We start from the raw sequence: 21,183 nt of genomic DNA, 5'->3' as shown, positions 1-21,183 counted from the left end.
TGCTGAGATAATGGCAGATACTTTTCATGATTGAGGAAAAACATGAAATTTTTGTTTGAAAAAAATAACAAAAGCAGACGAAATGAAAATAAATCCATAGCTAGACATAGCATAGTGAAACTTAAATATAAATATAAAAGATTTAAACTTCCAAAAGAAAACTCCCAAATAATCTAAAAAGAATGAGGGAGAAACTCTCGTCAGATACATCTATGAGAGTCACCTGGGCGGCTCAGTTGGTTGAATAACCGACCAACTCTTGATTTCTGTTCAGGTCATGATCTCAGCTTCATGGGATCATACCCTGTGTTGGGCTCCATGCTGAGCATGGAGTCTGGTTAGGATTCTCTGTCTCTCCTTTTGCCCCTGCTTGTGCACACTCTCTCTCTAAAAAGAGAAAGCAAGAAAGAAGAAGGAGAAGCAGAAGCAGAAGCAGAACAACAACAACAAGAAGAAGAAACAACATCTGATGAGAAAAGACAGGGGAGTAATATATTGAATATTTTGAGAGAAAGCATGTACCAGCTTGGAAACTTACCTTCAAGTAAACCATAATTCAAAGGTAAAAATGAAATTAGGACATTTTCAGGCATAAAATATCTAGAGGATTTGTCACTCATTGATTCTTATTGAAAAAATGATTGCATGGTGAATTGTTATTGGAAGAAAAGCGAACATAGAGGGAACACACATGACTTAAAAAATTGGAAACATGGAGCACCTGAGTGGCTCATTTGGTTAGTTATCCAACTCTTGATTTCGGCTCAGGTCATTATCTCATGGTTAACGGTCTGAGCCTTGCATTGGGCTCATCCTTGCATCTGTGCTGTCAGCACAGAGACTGCTTTGGATTTTCTCTCTCCTCTCTTTGCCTTTCCCCTGCTTGCACTCTTTCTCTCTTTCTCAAAACAAATAAACTTTAAAAATTTTGGAGACACATAGGACATTGAAAAAAATATGGAGGCATACAAATTGATAAAATACACTGAAAATTTAATTCTCTAACTAAAACTCTAGCCAGCAGTAATAAGGTGTGTGTATGTGTGTGTGTTCTGATGAAAGAATATTAAAGTATGTATTTTTCAGCATTAACTATAGAGATATGGATTAACTTCATTTTTTATAGTGATTTTAAAAATACAAGGTACCATTAAGGGAAAAGAAATACATTCTACAGCTTCCATGAAAGTAGGGGATGTATGAAATGTAGAGTATTTTATTAATTTAACAGGAAACAGGAAAACAGGAAAAAAGAAACAAAGAGAAAGAATGAGAAGCAGAAAACATGAAATATGAAAGGAAAATGCAAATACATACTGATCACAGTGAATGGATTGAACTCACTTACTGAAATTCAATCTGTCATGTTGACTATACGTAGTTTACAAGAGACTCAACTAAAATAAAAATAAAGTATTTAACAGGCTCCTGAATAACTAAGTCAGCTAAGCATCTGACTTTGGCTCAGGTCATGATCTCATGATTTGTGAGTTGGAGCCCCACATCAGGCTTTTTGCTGTTAGCTCAGAGCCCACTTTGGATCATCTGTTTCTCTTTCTATCTCTCTCTCTGTCCCTCTCCTGCTCTTGCTCTCTCTGAAAAATAAACTTTAAAAATTTTTTAAAAAGTACTTAAACGTATACCAAGCAAATAACCAAAGGATATATCAATGTTAATATGAAAGAAAAATAAAATGTAAGACAAAAGACTTTTATAGGAATGAAGAATAGTCTACCAAGAAAATATAATAACGAATCTGTGAGCATCTAAAAACATAACCTTGAAAGGAAACATTGGCTTTGAATGACACACTGACACACTGGACCGAATGGACTTAACAGATGTATTCAGATCATTTCATCCTAGAGCAGCAGAATACACATTCTTCTCTAGTGCACATGGAACATTTTCCAGAATAGATCACGTACTGGTACACAAATCAGCCCTCAAGAAGTACAAAAAGATTGAGATCATACTGTACATATTTTCAGACCACAATGCTATGAAACATGAAATCAACTACAAGAAAAAGTTTGGAAAGACAACAAATACTTGGAGACTAAAGAACTCCTACTAAAGAATGAATGGGCTAACCAAGAAGTTAAAGAGGAAAGTTAAAAGTACATAGAAGCCAATGAAAATGATAACACACAGCCCAGAATCTCTGGAATGCAACAAAAGCGGTCATGAGAGGGAAGTATATAGCAATCCAGGCCTTCCTAAAGATGGAAGAGGGGCGCCTGGGTGACTTAGTCGGTTAAGCGTCCGACTTTCGCTTAGGTCATGATCTCGCGGTTCGTGGGTTCAAGCCCCATGTTGGGCTCTGTGCTAAATGCTTGCTCGGACCTGGGGCCTGTTTCAGTCTGTGACTTCCTCTCTGACCATCCCCTGCTCACGCTGTCTCTCTCTCTCTCTCTCTCTCTCTCTCTCTCTCGGAAAAAAAAAAAAGATGGAAGAAAGGTATCAGATACACAGCCTAATCTTACACCTTAAAGAGCTGGAAAAAGAACAGCAAATAAAACCCAAAACCAGCAGAAGATGGGAAATACTAAAGATTAGAGCAGAAATCAATGCTATCAAAAACAAAACAAAACAAACAGGAGATCAGATCAATGAAACCAGGAGCTGGTTCTTTGAAAGAGTTAAAATTGATAAACCCCTAGCCAGTTTGATCAAAGAAAAAAAGGAAAGGACCCAAATAAATAAAATCAAGAATGAAAGAGGAGAGATCACAATCAACACTGCAGAAATACAAACAATAATAAGAGAATATTATGAGCGATTGTACACAAATAAATTGGGCCATCTGGAAGAAATGGACAAATTCCTAGAAACATATAAACTACCAAAACTGAAACAAGAAGAAATAAAAAATTTGAACAAACTCATATCCAGTTAAGAAATCGAATTAGTAATTAGAGAATTCCCAAAAAACTATAGGGCTGGATGGCTTTCCAGGGGAAGTCTACCAAACATTTAAAGAAGAGTTAACAACTATTCTTTTGAAGCCATTCCAATAAATAGAAATAGAAGGAAACTCCCAAACTCTTCTATGAAGCCAGCATTACCTTGATCCCAAAACCAGACAAAGACCCCACTAAAAAGAAAAACTACAGACCAATTTCCGTGATGAACATGGATTCACAAATCCTAAACAAGATACTAGCCAACTGGATACAACAATACATTAAAAGAATTATTCATCATGGCCAAGTGGGATTTATACCTGGGATTCAGGTCTGGTTCAAAATCTGCAAAATAATCAATGTGACACATCACAACAATAAAAGAAAGGACAAGAGCCACATGATCCTCTCAATAGATGAAGAGAAAACATTTGACAAAATACAGCATCTTTCTTGATAAAATCCCTCAAGAAAGTAGGGATAGAAGGATCATACCTCAAGATCATAAAAGCCGTATATGAAAGACGCATAGCTAATATTATCATCAATGGGGAAAAGCTGAGAGCTTTCTCCCTAAGGTCCCCTAGGATGTCTACTCTCTCCACTGTTATGCAACAGAGTATAGGACATCCTAGACTCAGCAATCAGACAACACAAAGGAATAAAATGCATCCCAGTCAACAAGGAAGAAGTTAAACTTTCACCCTTCGGAGATGACATGAATACTGTATATAGAAACCCCAAAAGATTCCTCCAAAAAACTGCTAGAACTGATTCATGAATTCAACAACGTCACAGGATATAAAATCAATGCACAGAAATTGGTTGCATTTCTATATACCAATAATGAACCAACAGAAAGAGAAATCAAGGAATCGATCCCATTTACAATTGCACCAAAAAGCATTAATACCAGGAATAAACCTAACCAAAGAGGTGAAAAAATCTATACACTGAAAACTATAGAAAGTTTATGAAAGAGATTGAAGAAGAGACACACACAAAAAAATGGAAAAACATTCTATGCTCATGTATTGGAAGAACAAATACTGTTAAAATGTTGATACTACCCAAAGCAATCTACATGTTCAATGCAATCCCTATCAAAATAACACCAGCATTCTTCACAGAGCTAGAACAAACAATCCTAAAATGTGTATGGAATCAAAAAAGACCCAGAATAGCCAAAGCAGTCCTGAAAAAGAAAACCAAAGCTGGAGGCATCACAATCCCAGACTTCAAACTGTATTACAAAACTGTAATCATCAAGATTGTATGGTACAGGCACAAAAACAGACACTCAAACCAATGTAATGGAATAAAGAACCCAGAAATGGACCCACAAACATATGGCCAACTAATCCTTAACAAAGCAAGAGAGAATATCCAATGGAATAAAGACAGTCTCTTCAGCAAATGTGCTGGGAAAATGACAGCGACATGCAGAAGAATGAATCTGGACCACTTTCTTACACCATACACAAAATAAACTCAAAATGGATGAAAGACCTAAACTTAAGACAGGAACCCATCAAAATCCTAGAGAACAAAGCAGGCAAAAACCTCCTTAACCTCAGCTGCAGCAACTTCTTACTCAGCACATCTCTGGAGGCAAGGGAAACCAAAGCAAAAATGAACTATTTGGACCTCATCATAATAAAAACGTCTGCACAGCAAAGGAAATAATCAGCAAAACTAAAAGGTGACCAATGAAATAGGACAGGATGTTTGCAAATGACATATCAGATAAAGGGTTAGTATCCAAAATCTATAAAGAACTTATTAAACTCTGCACTCAAAAAAAAAAAAAAAAGAATAATCCAATGAAGAAATGGGCAGAAGACATGAATAGACACTTTTCTAAAAAAGGCATCTGGATGGCTAACAGACACATGAAAAAATGCTTAACATCACTTATCATCAGGGAAATACAAATTAAAACCACAATGCGATACCACCTCACACCAGTCAGAATAGATAAAATTAACAGTTGAGGCAACCACAGATGCTGGTGAGGATGCGGAGAAAGAGGATCTCTTTTGCACTGCTGGTGGGAATGTAAACTGGTGCAGTCACTCTGGAAAACAGAGTGGAGGTTCCTGAAAAAATTAAAAGTAGAACTACTTTACGACCCAGCAATTGCATACTAGGTATTTATCCAAGGGATACAGGTGTGCTGTTTCAGATGGGCACACGCACCCCAATGTTTATAGCAGTGCTATTGAGAATAGCCAAAGTATAAAAGAAGCCAAATGTCCATCAATGGATGAATGGATAAAGAAGATGTGGTATATATATACAATAGATTATTACTCGGCAATCAAATAGAATGAAATCTTGCCATGAAATCTTTGCAGCTACCTGGATGGAACTAGGGGGTCTTATGCTAAGCAAAATTAGTCAGAGAAAGACAAATATTACATGACTTCACTCATATGAGGAATTTAAGATACAAAACAGATGAATATAAGCAAAGGGAAGCAAAAATAATATAAAAACAAGGAGAGAGACAAAACTTAAGAGATTCTTAAACACAGAGAACAAAGGGGTTGTAGGTGGGGGGATGGGCTAAGTGGGTAAGGAGCATTAAGGAAGACACTTGTAAGAACGAGCACTGGGTGTTACACACAGGGGATGAATCACTGGAATCTACTTCTGAAAACATTATTGTACTATATGCTAACAAACTTGGATGTAAATTAAAAGAAGAAAGAAAGAAAGAGAAAGGAGGGAAGGAAGGAAGGAAGGAAGGAAGAAAAAAACATAACTTTGAAACATGAAGCAAAAACTAAATTACATGGTGAAATTGACAAAATAGTCTAGTTGAATTAAAAACCTAAATATGAAATGAAAGGATTTCAGAAAAAAATATATTTTCTTTTTATTTTGAGAGAGAGTGAGAGAGCACGTGTGAGTAGGGGATGGGGCAGAAGAAGAAAAGAGAGAATCTCAAGCAGGCTCCACACTCAGCACATAGCCTGACATGGGACTCAATCCCACAACCCTGGAATCATGACCTGAGCCAAAACCAGAAGTCAGATTCTCAACAGACTGAGCCACCCAGGCACCCCCAGAAAAATATTTAAAACCTGAGACTTGAAAAAGGATTTTTGCCACAAGGCACAAAACATAAAGGAAAATATTAAATTTTTTTAGCGTTAAAAAATCTTTTTGTAACAGAAGATGTAACCAAACTCAAGGATTTCACCACTTGGTGCACCAAATTGAACACAACCCATGGAAATATTGAAAGCAAAGAGATTTTTTTAGTTCTTGTTACAAGCAAGGAGACAGGGAGATAGCTCTCAAAGTACTGAGCTCCCCTAGAAGCTTTTATTCAGTGTAGTAGGTGGGTACAGGGAGTTTGCATAAGCACTCGGATTTAATTGTGCATGTCAACATCTAGTGCATACATCATATGTTCAAAACATGGCAGAAAATTCTGCCCACAGAAGCCATTAGGATTATAATAAGCTAAAGGTAACTTCAGGACAACTCAGGGAGGCTTCTGGACCGGTCCTCCATGTCAGTTCAGCTCAAACTGGCTCATGTAAGGAGCTGGCAGGCAAGACACATCTAGCAAGGAGTGATTAAGTGAAATACCTAGTTGAGGTCTCCTTGGCTGAAATTGTTGGTTCTGCAAGACAAAACACATTTGTCCCTTCATCTTTCTCCCTTCTGGTTATAGCTTTCAGCCCTCTTATTTGATTGAGTAACATCCCACTGCATCCTAGCTAACAAAGATATTATATAAGAGAAAAAAACACAAGTCACATAGTCAAGATAGGATTATAAAATCAACAAAGGATTAATATCCAGTATGCAAAGAGCTTCTACAAATCAATAAAAATGACAATTTATTAGAAAAAATGGACAACAAATGTAAAGAATTAATTGTATAGAGTAGAGAATCTGAATGGCCAGTAAACTTAAGAAAAGATTTCATCATCACTAGTAATCAGGGAAATATATATCAAAACTATATAATAAGCTACTATTTCACATCCATTATATAGGAAAAATAATATAACGATCTGGTGCCACAAAAGGCTCGTAGGTTCCTGGTGGAAATATAAGTTGTTAAGGCGAAGAATTGGTTAGTCTTACAGAAGATAAAGATTTCCATGACCTTAAGCTGGATTTTCAGTTTCTAGGTTTATACCATGGAGGAACTCTCACATAAAGTCATGAAATAAATGTGTGAGAATATTTGTTATTCTAGCAAAGAACAAGAAAAAAACTCAAATGTCCAGCAGTCAGAGGAAAGATAAATACATTATGAGATATTCATAAAATTTTATATTACACAAAAATTAAGACAGATGAATTAGGCCTACGTGCATCAACATGAATAAATCTCCAAAATTTATTAATGCATGATAAAAATGAATTGGAAAGTATCTAAAATATGTTCCCATTCACTTAAAATTAAAAACTTGAAAAACAATACTGTAAAAGGCTTATGATTGCTGTTGAATAACAAAAATTCAACTGAATAAATTTTAAACATCTATTTGCCTTTTGATTCATGAATCAGGCAACATCCCATCTAGCAAGTAAAGGGGGCGTCTTATCATGCAGATTACCTCATCATCCTTTGGCAAATGAAAAGGCCCATGCAGCAAGCTCATTAGCACCCAGAAATTTCTGACTGACTGGTTAAGACTAGATTTTGAGGGGAGCTTGAAACTGAAACCAGATTATATATTAAACCTCAGTTTAGTGACTCAGCCTAAGAGACACCATTTTTGATCTATGGTTTTCTTTTTAACCATAATTATAAATTTTAATTATAAAGAATCTTAAGTGAATGTAAAAGATATTTTAGGTGTTACGTTGTGTTTAATAAATATTTCGGGGGGCATCTGGGTGACTAAGTCGATTAAACACCAAACTTTTGATTTTGGCTCAGGTCATGATTTCACAGTTTATGAGATGGAGCCCTGCATCAGGAAGGAGCCTGCTTAGGATTCTCTCTCTCTGTCTCTCTCTGACTCTCGTTCTCCCTCTCCCGCTCTGCAGCTCATGTACTTTCTCTCTCTCTCTCTTAAAATAAACAAATAAACTTAAAAAAAAAGAAAGAATAAGCACAATTATCTGAAAAAAACTAAAATAATAATTCTGACCTCTGGTTTCAGCTTTGATGTGTAAAGGCTCTGAAATAGTTGTTCCCAATCTTACAACAAGAAAAATGTAAAATGAAATAAAACATTAGTGACTTTTCTTGGACTCATCAAAGAGCTGAGGTCACAGGGAAAATTGCAAACTGAAATCTGGAAAAATAGGCAAACACGGAGAATCATAGCTGAGATCTACTTAACCTGGAGCAGAAGCCAATGAAGCCGTAAAATAGTGAGTACACCCAAATGGTAATTTTGATACATTGCTGGAGGCTGAGTGTGGACTAACATGAGAATGAGAAAATCTTAGTCCTAAGAGGTACCCGCACTTTTTCATGGGCTTTACCTCCAGCTGAAGAGCAAAGAAAATTCTGCCTCCCAGTTCTCACAGGGGGAGAAGAAAAGTAACCATTTTAAACTGCACCCAGAATACTCTTCATAACAAAGGCCTACTCTTAGTAGAAAAGACTTTCCCAGAGTCTTACCCAATCTATGAGGAAGGGCCTTTATTCAAATCCAACTCACTTTTGCCTTCCTGTCTTCCTTAAGGGGGAGAAGTAAAGAAATAGTTGTAAAAGTGACAGCCAAGGAATGCAAGCCCACTGAAAGACTGAGATTTAATTATAGGATTATAGAATGCTTTCCCTCCCTCACACCTTAGCATCACATCAACAGGCCTCCACTGTATCATAGTGGATTATAGCTAAAAGAACTCCAAAATACAGACCTTATTTAAGGAGGATGCAAAACCAAGGATACTAGAGGAATTTAAAGCCTTTGAAACCTATAGCTCATGCATTTTTCAGGGCCCAGAATATTAATTTGCTGGACTACTGAAACAAATTGCAACAAACTGGGTGGCTTATAAACAACAGAAATTTATTATCTCACAGTTGTGGAGGCTAGATGTCCAAGATGGAGGCACTGGCAGGCTGGGTTTCTTCTGAGGCCTGTGAGGGAGAACCTGTTTCATGCCCCTCGCCTAACTTCTGGTGGTCTCAGGCATCCCTTGGTTTGTACGTGGCGCTTTCCTTGTGTCTTCACATAGTCTTCCCTGTATGTGTCTCTGTCTCTTCACAAGTCACCAATCCTACTGGATTAGAGGCCCGTCCTACTCTAGTATGACCTTATCGTAACAAATTATATCTGCAATGACCTTATTTCCAAAAGATCACATTCCTAGGTACTAGGGACTACGACTTAAATATATGAATTTTGGAGGTATGCAATTCAACCCATTACACAGACTAACAGAATAATAAGAAAAGAAAACATAAATTGATAATATCATAAATGGAAGAGTCCTAGTTAACTAACTGGAATTAAAATAAAAACTTAAAATAAGAAAGAAAGAAAAGGAAGAAAAAAAAGGAAAAAGAAAGAACAGTGAACAACAACAACAAGAGAGATCATCACTACTTATCCCACTGACATTACAAAGTTAAGAGAAGAATCCCATGAACAACTCTTTTTTACAAATTTGGAATCTTTGATGAAATGGACTTATTTATTACAAGACACAAACTATCAAAACTCACACAAGGAGAAATAGATAATCTGAACAGGCCTATATTTTTAAGGTATCAAATCAATAATCTTCCAAAAAAAGAAAGCACCAGACCTAGATAGTTTTATTGGTGATTTATACCAGACATTTAAAAAGAAACAAATACTGGTGTTATGCAATCTTTTCCAGAAAATAGAGGCTGAGGGAACACACCGTAACTCATTCTATGAGGCTAGAATTGCTGTAATACCAAAACCTGACAAAGACATTAAGGAAAGCTATAAACACTATCTTTCATGAACATGCATGCAAAAGTCCTCAACAAGGTATTTACAAATCAAATTCAAGAGTGTTTAAAAAAAGAATTATACATCTGAATCAAGTGGGATTATTCCAGGTATGAAAGTATGGAAGGCTGCTTCAAATTTTCAAAATTAATACCTCATCAATAAGCTAGAGGAGAAAAATCATATAATCATATCAATTGGTATAGTAAAAGCATTTGGCAAAATCCAAACCCATTCATAATAAAAATTCTCAGCAAACTAGGCATAGGGGAGAAATTTCGCTGCTTGAGGAAGAACATCTACAAAAACCTACAGTTAAAATCATACTTTGTAGTGAGAAACTAGATGTTTTTCCCCTGAGATCAGAAACAAGGCAAAGATGTCCTCTCTCACCACTCCTACTCAACATTATACTAGAAGCCCTAGAAAGTGCATTTAGACACACACACACACACACACACACGATAAAACTAATACATCTATTGCAGTAATGAAGACAAGTAATAATGATGAACCTGGATCTATATGGTGGTAGAGATGGAGAGAAGATGGGTTTAAGAGGTAGGAAATAGAATTGACAGGGCTTGAAGATAGATTACATATGCATGATGTAGGCAATGGATGGATCAAGGATGACTTTTAGGATTTGGTTTGTGTAACTAGATTGGTGGTGGAGCCATTTATAGAACTTAAAGAAGAAATTTGGAAGGAAAACTCTTAGATTTTGGTCAAATAGATACTAAGATACCTTGGAGACCTCTAAGAAGTGAAGAAATATATTTATTTTTATATGGGTTCCTGGAGCTCAGAGGGAAACACTGGACTAGGAATTAGCACTTGTGATTCATTTGTGTATCAATGGTAATCAATGATAGCTAAGAAGAAACTGCCTAGAGACACAGAGTGGAAAGAGGGCTAAAGACTGAGCCATGATATTTAATGACTAATAGGAAGGGGAGGAGCAGCAAAGGAGTATAAGGAGTGGCCAGAAAAGGGGGGGAAATTGAGAGTAGTGAGTATTTCAACACATAGATCAGGAGTGTTGACTATGCTGAGATACTGCAATGAATACTGAAAAAAAGCCATTAAGTTTAGCAACATTGAGGCCATTAGTGGTTTAACGTGATGGGGCCATATACCAAACTGGAATGAGTTTAGGATTGAGCAGCAGGTGCGAACATTATGATATGTGAAGTGAGAGAAGACTTTAGTTTGTTAGAAGTTGGGAGATGGAGACATGAGTTTGAGTAAGGAATTTTTATTATTGTTTTAAATAACAGACACTTGAGCATATGTTGAAGCTGTTGGAAAACATTTAATTGACAGGAAAGGTTGGCTATCCTGATGAGAACAAAAGGAATAATGGATAGTGTAAAGTAGGAGAAGGGGAAGCACTACAAGCAGAGGTGGAGAGATCAGGTCCCTCTATGATATTTGGGGAGATGCAGACCAGGACAGAAACACAAGGGAGGTACGTGTGTTTTGTTTTAGAAAGATGGAGAAGTTTCCATCTGATGACTTCTGTTTTCTCTGCAAAATAGGGACTTTATCATATTCATCTGTACTGATGTTTATGAAAAATAAAATAATTTCTTCCAGCATATTTATAAATTTGATTTTTTAGACACATAGTTGTTTAGTTTTGTTAGTTATGGATTATATTATTTTTGGTAGATTTTTAGCAATTTATAAAAGACCTAAAATCTTTCTTTAAAAAGAGTTTATTATTATTTTTTTTTTATTTTGAGAGAAAGACGGAGAGTGAGTGGGAGAGGGGCAGAGAGAGAGGGAGAGTGAGAGAATTCCAAACAGGCTCTGCACTGTCAGCACAGAGCCTGATGTGGGTCTCAAACTCACAAACCATGAAATCATGACCTGAGCTGAAACCAAGAGCCAGATACTTAATCAACTGAGCCACCCAGGTGCCCTAAGACTTAAAAATCTTTCTATAAGGAGAAAACTTATAGAAATTACAACTAAAGGTGATTTTATTTTTAAAATATTTTTAAATGGCTTCATCATGTTCCATCTTATTTATGTATTATAATAATTTGAACATTAGTTTCTTTTAAATAATACCATAATATATGTTCTTATCCATGTGTCTTTGCGTCTCATCATTTCCTAAACATGAAATTACTGGGTTGCAGAGTCTAAACATTTTAAAATCTCATAATGCATATTGTCAAATTGCCCTCCAGAAAGACATTCAGTTCATCTATTCAAACCCAAGAGGCAAAATATAATTGAGTGATAAGTATGCTAATTTAAAACCAGGATAGTATTTACAGTTTCTAGAATTTATTTTTAATGATTCTAGTTTTAAACGAACACTTTCTAATTTGGAGCCATAGGTGGCACTAAAGCATCAAGGAATGAAATCACTTCCGGGATCCTGGGTTGGCAGGGATCGTGAATGGACATCTCAGCCACCCTCTTTTATAGCAGGTAAGCTACATTTCTAGAAAAAAAATCCTTTCTGTTATTAACATTATCTATAAACCCCATTCTAATCTTGTACTGAGACTGTAACAATGTAAGCCTATTTGCATTTATCTCATCCCCTAGGCTGTGAGGTACACTATTTGCCAGCTATTCGTTAAAATGCCAGCTGTCTTATGCAAACCTTTTCATTCTTCTACTTCTATAACTTTTGTGGGGTTTTTTTTTTCCCCAAGAAGAAAACATGGGTCATGGGTCAGAAAGGCAAAGAAAGATCATGTGAGCATCATCTGGTCATAAAGATTAGCACTGTGCCACTCTGAATGTGAATTCACGTGACATATTTAATTTGCTAAATTGTATAGTAACCTAGTTTGGCAGTATGAAAACTGTGTGTTAAGCAAAACATATAGATGCCAAATTGGCATGTCCTGGTAAAAATGGTTTTGCATGTTCCCACTGTCCACTGTTTACACAGTGGCAGTGGGAATTTCTCAGCTATTCTTGGCATCCATGTGAGTTCTTACCCAACACTTCTAGATTTCAATAGGCCCGTGACTGAGAAGCAAACAAGCTTGAAGAGCACCTCCTTTTCTTAGAAGACCGAATGGCTCCTACTGATACAGAGCATACATTAAATGCCTCTTGCCCAGACTTAGTTTGAAATGAAAATCTGGTAGTTGGCTTTCCCTCTGTAACTTCCTTCAGCAATGACAGTAGAAAATGGTTTATCACCCCACTTTATGGTTGGAAGACAGGAAGGGAAGAAAAGGAATAGGAAGCATTTGTGTTTGTGCCTTTGCAAAGATCTGTCACAAAACGTTAACCCTTACTACCTTGCTACTTACAATAAAAATGCATTAGATGGAGAGGACATGGGAATTGAGCCTACCCAATGAAACTACTTTACACTAGTTTAAACAAGTACCCACTGCTTTAAAGATCTTTCAGAGTCACATTAAACAACACACACACACACACACACACACACACACACACACACACACACACACCCTTCGGCTTCTTGTTTCTATATAAATAAAGATCTCACTGACACCCTTCTGGGACCAGCTCAGTATCAGAGATATGAGTTAAATTCTGGGTACCCAATTCCAGAACTTTCAAGAACACTGCCTTATCTTTTTCTCTCTGCAGATAAAGTAGTTTACAAGTCTGCTTCAGTGCAATGGAAACATTGCCTGAATATATATAAATATGTATATAGATGTTTATATATAGAAATTTGCATATTTATATGTATATATGTGTATATATTATGTACATAGCAAGAGAGACATACTCCTTTTGATTATAGATTGTTGATTCTGCTTTAAAAATTCTCTACTTTTTCTAGTTACCTTCTGAAAAGTCAAAAACACCTGAGCACTAAAATTAAACAGTTGATTAAACTGTTCCATGACAGTTTAATTCCAGAGAGGTTAGAAGCTTTAGCTGGGGATATTGTAAATAAACACATGGCTTCATGAAGACTCTCATAGAATTTCACAAAACATAGCCGTTGCTGGATTGGCTGGGAGAGAGCTGAGACTGAGACTCAGGCATTTATTCATCAGTTAGTGACCTTGAATAGATCACCTAACTTCTCTGAAACTCTGTTCATCTATAAAGTAGGGATAATGCTTCATGAAGTTATTCATATGATTAAGGAAGAATGTACATACACACACACATGCACACACATATATATGTACATATACATACACACATACAGGTATATATATTTGAAGACTATATATTTAAAATATATATATTTGCCTTTTAAAAATTGAAGTATAGTTGACATGCAGTGTTATATTCGTTTCTTTCAGGTATAAGACATAGTGGTTTGACAAGTCTGTATGTTATGTTCAGCACAAGTATAGTTACCATCTGTCACCATACAATGCAACTGCAGTATCACTGACTATATTCCTTATGCTGTGCCTTTATTCATGTGAATTATTCATTCCATAATTGGATACCTGTACCTCCCATTCCCCTTCACTTCTTTTTGCCCATCCCCCCAAAGTTTCTGCTTTGTTTATTTGTTCATTTGTTTTGGTTTTTAGATTCCACATATAAGTGAAATCATGTGATATCTGTCTTTCTTTATTTGAGTTATTTCACTTAGCATAATGCCCTATAGTCCATCCATTTTATTGCAAATGGCAAGATCCTGTTCTTTTTTATGACTGAGTAATAGTTCATTACACAGACACACACACACACACACACAGACACACACAGACACGCACACACATCCCACATCTTCTTTTTCCACTCATCTGTGGATGGACACTGGGGTTGCTTCCATATCTTTTCTATTACTAATATAATGGTGGAATAAACATATGGGTGCATATATCTTTTTGAATTAGTGTTTTTGTTTTCTTTGGGTTAACTATCCAGGAGTGGAGTTATTGAATTGTATGGTATTCCTGTTTTTAAGTTTTGAGGACTCTCTTACTGATTTCCACAGTGGTTGCACCAGTTTACATGCCCACCAACAGTGCACGAGGGTTTCTTTTGCTCCACATCCTCACCAACCTTTGTTATTTCTTGTCTTTCTGATACATTGTGGTTTTGACTTGAATTTTGGGAGAGAATATATTTTAAGTACCTAGCAAAAGTTGGCATCTATTGCAACAATAAATTAATTAAATATATCTATGAAAGCCCTCTTCCTCAGATTAGTCTTGTGGGTTCCAATTTGATGTGTTTTAATTTAACTTCAATTCAATTCAGTTCAATGACATAAACGTTTAGCCATAAGAAGAATGACCCTAGTTATTTTTTTTAATTTTTAATTTTTAATATATTTTTCTTTTTTTTCTTTTATAGTTTATTGTCAAGTTGGCTTCCATATAACACCCAGTGCTCATCCCAACAAGTGCCCTCCTCAATGCCCATCACTCCCCTTCCCCTCTCCCCCCCACCCCCATCAGCCCTCAGTTTGTTCTCAGTACTCAAGAGTCTCTCATGGTTGGTCTGCCTACTTCTCCATGACTATTTTTTCCCCTTCCCCTCCCCCATGGTCCTCTGTTAAGCTTTTCCTGTTCCACTTATACGTGAAAACATATGGTATCTGTTGTCCTCAGCCTGACTTATTTCGCTAGCATAACACCCTCGAGTTCCGTCCACGTTGTACAAATGGCCAGACTTCATTCTTTCTCATTGCCATGTAGTATTCCATTGTATAGATAAACCACATCTTCTTGATCCATTCATCAATTGATTGACATTTAGGCTCTTTGCATGATTTGGCTATTGTTGAAAGTGTTGCTATTAACATTGGGGTACCTGTGCCCCATGCATCAGCACCCCTGTATCCCTTGTATAAATTCCTAGCAGTGCTATTGCTGAACGCCTAGTTATTTTATATCTTTGACTAACCCTTCTGACTAACCTTGCAGTTGCCGTGATAGCCAATAGCCCATCCTTTCTTGATGACGGAGGCTTCTTTACTCCAGATTTCACCCTTCCTCCTTCTTCTATAGTCCAGTAGGAGAAACGGCCAGGCTATTTAAGCCAAATACCTATACATTCTGATGAAGAAAATAAATTCTGGGTTTCAGCAATAAAATTTTGTTTTAAATTTTAAACAAAATTTTAACTTTTGCCGTGCTCTGAATCTTGATGTCCTTCTGTCTTGGCCATGGTTCCTCTCCGGTGGCCAGAACCACATAGTTAGTTCAGAGTCCTCCATTCAGGAAGTCCTGGGCCATGCCCAGAGCCACCAGCTGATACGAATGTCCCCTGTTCACATTCTCTGATTTCTACCTTCCGGGATCCTTTTGGGAGCAGGAAGAAAGGAATTAAAGAGAGGAATTAAAACAAGGAGAAATGAAATCAGTGGAGAAAAAGAAGAAAAATCAGAGGAAAGAGACCAGAAAAATGGGGAAAAAGAAAAGAAAGTAAATGTAAAGGACAGAATAATGTTGAATGAATGGAATTTCAGTCAAATAAATGATTCAGAATGTTAAGTTCTCCTTATATAAATATGTTTTCCTTTATGTTATTATGTAAACGTATGTATCAAGCAGTACAAATTTATGTAAAAGAAAAAGGAAAAAAATTAAGCCTCTCCACCCACTACTGCTTTCTTCTTTCCAGTATTGCCACCATTGATAATTTAGTATGTTTCCTACTGAATATTTTCTGTGCATAAAGAAATAATGTTGCTATTCACATAAAGAATCATACCATAAAATTGACCTGTGATGTACTGCTTTTCAGCTAATAATATGTACAGAACTTTCCCCCATGTATTACATATAGATTTATCTCTTTGCTTTTTAATAGCCACAGAGTGCCTTAGTTCTATTTGACCAGTATTTAGGTGGTCACCTGTTGATAACTGTTTGGGCTGGTTTCTTAGTCTCTTCCTTTAAATAGACAATTTAAAAAAGAAAAAAAAATCCAAAAATATTCTAGAAAATATGTGAACATTTTACTGACATAGTACGTTTTTGGCAACACTATAGTGTGTATAGTTACTTATCGGTACTTACACTACGTAGTACTTTATAAAAATGATAAGGGTGCAAGTGAGGTGACATGCTGAGTTCTTAAATGAGAAACAAACTTTTTATGTCTAGTTCCTTGTTCAGTTATTTAAGCAAAGGCAGCATCTTGGTTAAGATTTATATCTGACATTGTCTGCTAAGAAGAAAGATATTTTTAGTAAGTTAATAAAATCATAGGCTATGGAATTTAGAGAAATTAAAGAGCTTGTTTGGTCCTACCCTCTCATATTACAGATTAGACAACGGTGGCTGGGCAGAAGAAAACAGTGCTTGGTTTTGCATGAACGTATACACTTGTATTTTGCTAATATCAATTCTAGGTTTGTAACCTAGTAACTGAATATTATTTATTTATTTAAATTTATTTCGCCCATTGTATGGGTAAGTGGACATATGACCAGGGCTCCAACAGAGTTTTGTGAATAGCACTATGGGCCTTATCGAGGCAGCTGCACAGCAGGGGTGATATTGGCACTGATAATCTTCAAAAGTAAACAGAAATTTTCCAGAAGAACAAAGAGACAGATCATGGAGGTTTTCCATTATAGTATGATGTGTTTTATTGTTCAAATTGGGACTTTCTGAGAGTAGATGGATTAAAACAAATGCAATTTTAAGTGTGTACGTTGGAAGAGAGGGGAGGTGATGAACTATTTCCTTCATGATATGGGAAACTAAATCAAGGATGGATATGGAATCAAGCAAATATCTTTGTCTATCAACATCCAGTTATGACTACTTGACAGGTTAGTCTCTTACTACTGAGGGCTTTATTAAAAAAAAATTAATGTTTATTTATTTTTGAGAGATGGAGAGAGACAGAACATGAACGGGGGAGGAGCAGAGAGAGAGGGAGACACAGAATCGGAGGCAGGCTCCAGGTTCTGAGTTTTTAGCACAGAGCCTGATGCAGGGCTCAAACTCACAAACTATAAGATCATGATCTGAGCTGAAGTCAGATGCTTAACTGACTGAGCCACCCAGGAGTTTATTACTGAGGGCTTTAAACTAAGAATCAAAACTTCCAGTTGGTAAATTTTTTAATATGAAAAATCATAAAGTTAAAAAAGCATATTTAATTTAAAAATATATTAAGCTCTATGTTAATTAGACTAATGAAATATTACTAAAATAGAACTGTCTGAGACAATGTATAGTTTTTAGGTGGTGGCCATTGTAAACACAGGAACCTCCTTCACCAGAAACAAAAATATATAGGACCACCCTCTTTCTTAGATATTTATGGATACACAAGGAGAAAATTCATGTTCAATTTCTCTCTTATTGTCTTTTTAAAGTGTGCCCAGATTATCATTAAAATTTCTTTCCAAGTTCTCTTGCTTCTTAACCTTCTTTGGCTTCTCTTTACTCTCCTGAAGTTGGTATTTGCAAGGGTGTTTCCTACTATTTACTCTCGATCTCCTCCTCTTGCATTCATTTCTACTTGTTCCTCATTTCCCTAACAACCTCTATTCTATTCAGATGTCCACTGTTCCCTAACCCAGGCACGTGCTCCTGGGAGTGTTGACTTCATCTTCATGTCCAGGGGAGTAAATCCTGAGTACTGTATCAATCAAGATAATCTCATACCTCTTGCCGTTGTTGCTTTAGGAAAGGATCTGTGGCATATCCAAGGAAACACTCCTGGAATCCTGGTGGAGGCTGCTGGGAAAGGTTTCCTTATACTTAAAACAAAACAAAACAAGACAAAACAAAAACAACCTAGGAAAAGGTGGCTTTTTCCAAGTTCTGAATTTTGTGGTGTCTGGATGTAATTTCTGCATTGCTGCAGCCGTCTGTAACCATGAGAGCAGAGTGGAAAAAATGGAGGAGCACTTGGGTTCTTGATGATGAGAAGGAAATCTGACAAGAGCAGATAAAAAAGGGGCCAGCCAGACGTCTGAGACCGGATACTCCCTTCACATGCTTTTGGCTTCTGGAATCTTGCTTGCCTTCAGTGTCCACCAACTGCCTGTGTAGCATAACCGATAGGTGCCTCACCACCTTTGTTTTTCCCCCCTCCTTGAGCCTCTTTAATCCCACCCATAAAAGGAGGCAGCGCCAGGGCTCAGGGTTCAACCTTTGGAGGTGACTCTGCTGGGCCAGCACCTGTGCGAAATAAAGTCTTTTCTGATTCCCTGAGTGTATGTAGCTTGTTTCTTCCTGGGTGCCAAGTGTTTGCTGTAACAATGATACTCTCGAGTCATTAAATTAACCATTCCTGGAGTCTACTTTGCATTTGAACTTACTGTCATTTGAGATAATAAATTATTCTAAGTCAGTTTTAGCCAGAGTTTTCTGTTATTTGCTGCCAAGTGCATTGTAAGTAGATAAAAATGATTCAAATTTATTTCTTAAATCCAGACCTCTCCTCAAAGTTCTCACCTTGGATATGCAACTGTGTATCATGCACTTCTATTTGGAAACCTTAACTCCACCTGACAAGTGACCTGTGGGTGATACACTAGTTATTTTGTAAGTAATAAGGATAAAATTTTGTAGACAGTCAGATTCTGACAACTCTTCTTCCTGAAGAAAAAACAGTTTGTTAAGGTCTCAGTGAACTGTAGACCAAAGTTATCCAGTACCCCTGAGAATCAGTCTCAGAGAAACTTGGTTATTGGAAACATAGAAATTTATTTGCCTTTTATAAATGTGGTCTTCATTAAATATGCAGAGGGCAGGTAATCTAATTCATTACAATTCAAAAAACATTTATTGTCTGTGTTCTAAAGTACACATGTTGGGATGGATGCCATATGGGACACTCAGAAGAGCATGTGATCATGAGGGTCTCTGAAGTGCCAACCTTTGGGACGACTGCGTTATGTAGAATTTAAGGAGCTGACAGCTCCAAAGCTTCAGAAATCTCTGTCATTAAGCTAAGGTGGAATTCTGCTGCAGAGGAAGCAATCTGCCAATTTATGCCCTATTGTATTGCGAGCAGTTGAGTTGTCATCTTCCCTAGGCGTATATTCAAGTGAGAAAGTTCTGACCTGAAAAAGAAATAAACTGTTTGCTGGGAGGCCAATAGTATTTGAAACTAATGAAGTTCCTCAAGTAGGGCTGACAGAAGAAAAGTTGGCGTGCCCACCACGGTAGGACGCTCCGTCCAGAGAAATGATTAGAATTGACCGTGGACTTTGGAGCCGGAAGTGTGGTTTAGAGATCAGCTCTGCCACTCATTGGTTTGGAGATTTTCACAGTCTTTTAACAGTCTTCTAACTGAGTCTCTGTTCCTTCATCTGTAAAATGATCATGCTTATTCTAGTCCACAAAGTTCTTGTGAAGATCACAGTCAGTAATGGGTATGAAAGTGTTTATAAACGTCAAAGTTAACATGGTAATGCCAATAAACATTGCATCTCAGAGATGAGAAGGACAGAGACTAACTGTCAAATCCAAGTGCTATGTCTAATTTCCAAGTCTGCTTGTGAGAAAGAAAACTTTGCTTTTTTTACAGCTTCATGAAACTAAAGCATATATATTCATGTACATTTGAACATGAACTTTAGAGGAACGGGTAAGAATGACATAATAACTCACAGGGATACACAATTAATATAGAAACAAAAAATAGAAACTTCCCAAAAACAAATGAAATCTTTAATAATATATATAGTAAAATACTACCCATATGCCATGTACTGTTACACTCAATTTTATTATTTTAACAAAACCTCATAAGGTGCTATGATCTTGTAAAACTGAGTGATCAAATGGGTTATCTTTGAGTGTACATGTGCAGTTTGTTTGAACTGAAATTGTCTTAATCTGGAAAGAGAAATGTCAGAAAAACAAGGGAAACTGTTTTATTCATAAGCGTTTTATTTTTCTTTGTTTTAAAGTCTATCTGTAGGAGGTACTCTTTAGTGAATACTAGGAATATAATTCTATTCCAAGTGAGAAGCAATAATGTCCAGTTAAAAATTTTAACAAGAGCTCAGCTAAGATTATGTATAGTAATAAGGAAAGAACTTCGGCCTGGGTTTTAAAGATTAATTTGTTAATTAGGTAAACATCTGGGTTTGGTTCATCACTTCCCTTGGAAACCTTGATTAATTTATGAGATTTTCATTCCCATTTACTAAAAAAAGCAGTGAGTCATCCAGTGTTACACACCAATGACAGCAAAAATTAATTGGATTCTAGATCCTTTTGCATTTCTCCCTTCAACAGCTCCTTGTTGCTTTGAGTGGAACCATGCTCTCGGAGACTCTGTGTATTTGTGTGGGCGAGAGAGAGCAATACAGAAATGAGAGCCATTACAAGTGGTTGGCAAGTGAGTTTGAAAAAATAAAAATAAATGTTCGTGTCTCCTTTGGTTTGTGGCAAGATACTCTGGAGGGAAACACACAGGTAGCCAAACCAAAAAAAAAAAAAAAAAAAAAAAAA

This window comes from Crocuta crocuta, unplaced genomic scaffold, assembly GCF_008692635.1.
Source record: "Crocuta crocuta isolate KB4526 unplaced genomic scaffold, BGI_CrCroc_1.0 scaffold37, whole genome shotgun sequence".
NCBI lineage: Eukaryota > Metazoa > Chordata > Mammalia > Carnivora > Hyaenidae > Crocuta > Crocuta crocuta.
This window is presented reverse-complemented; position numbering follows the sequence as displayed.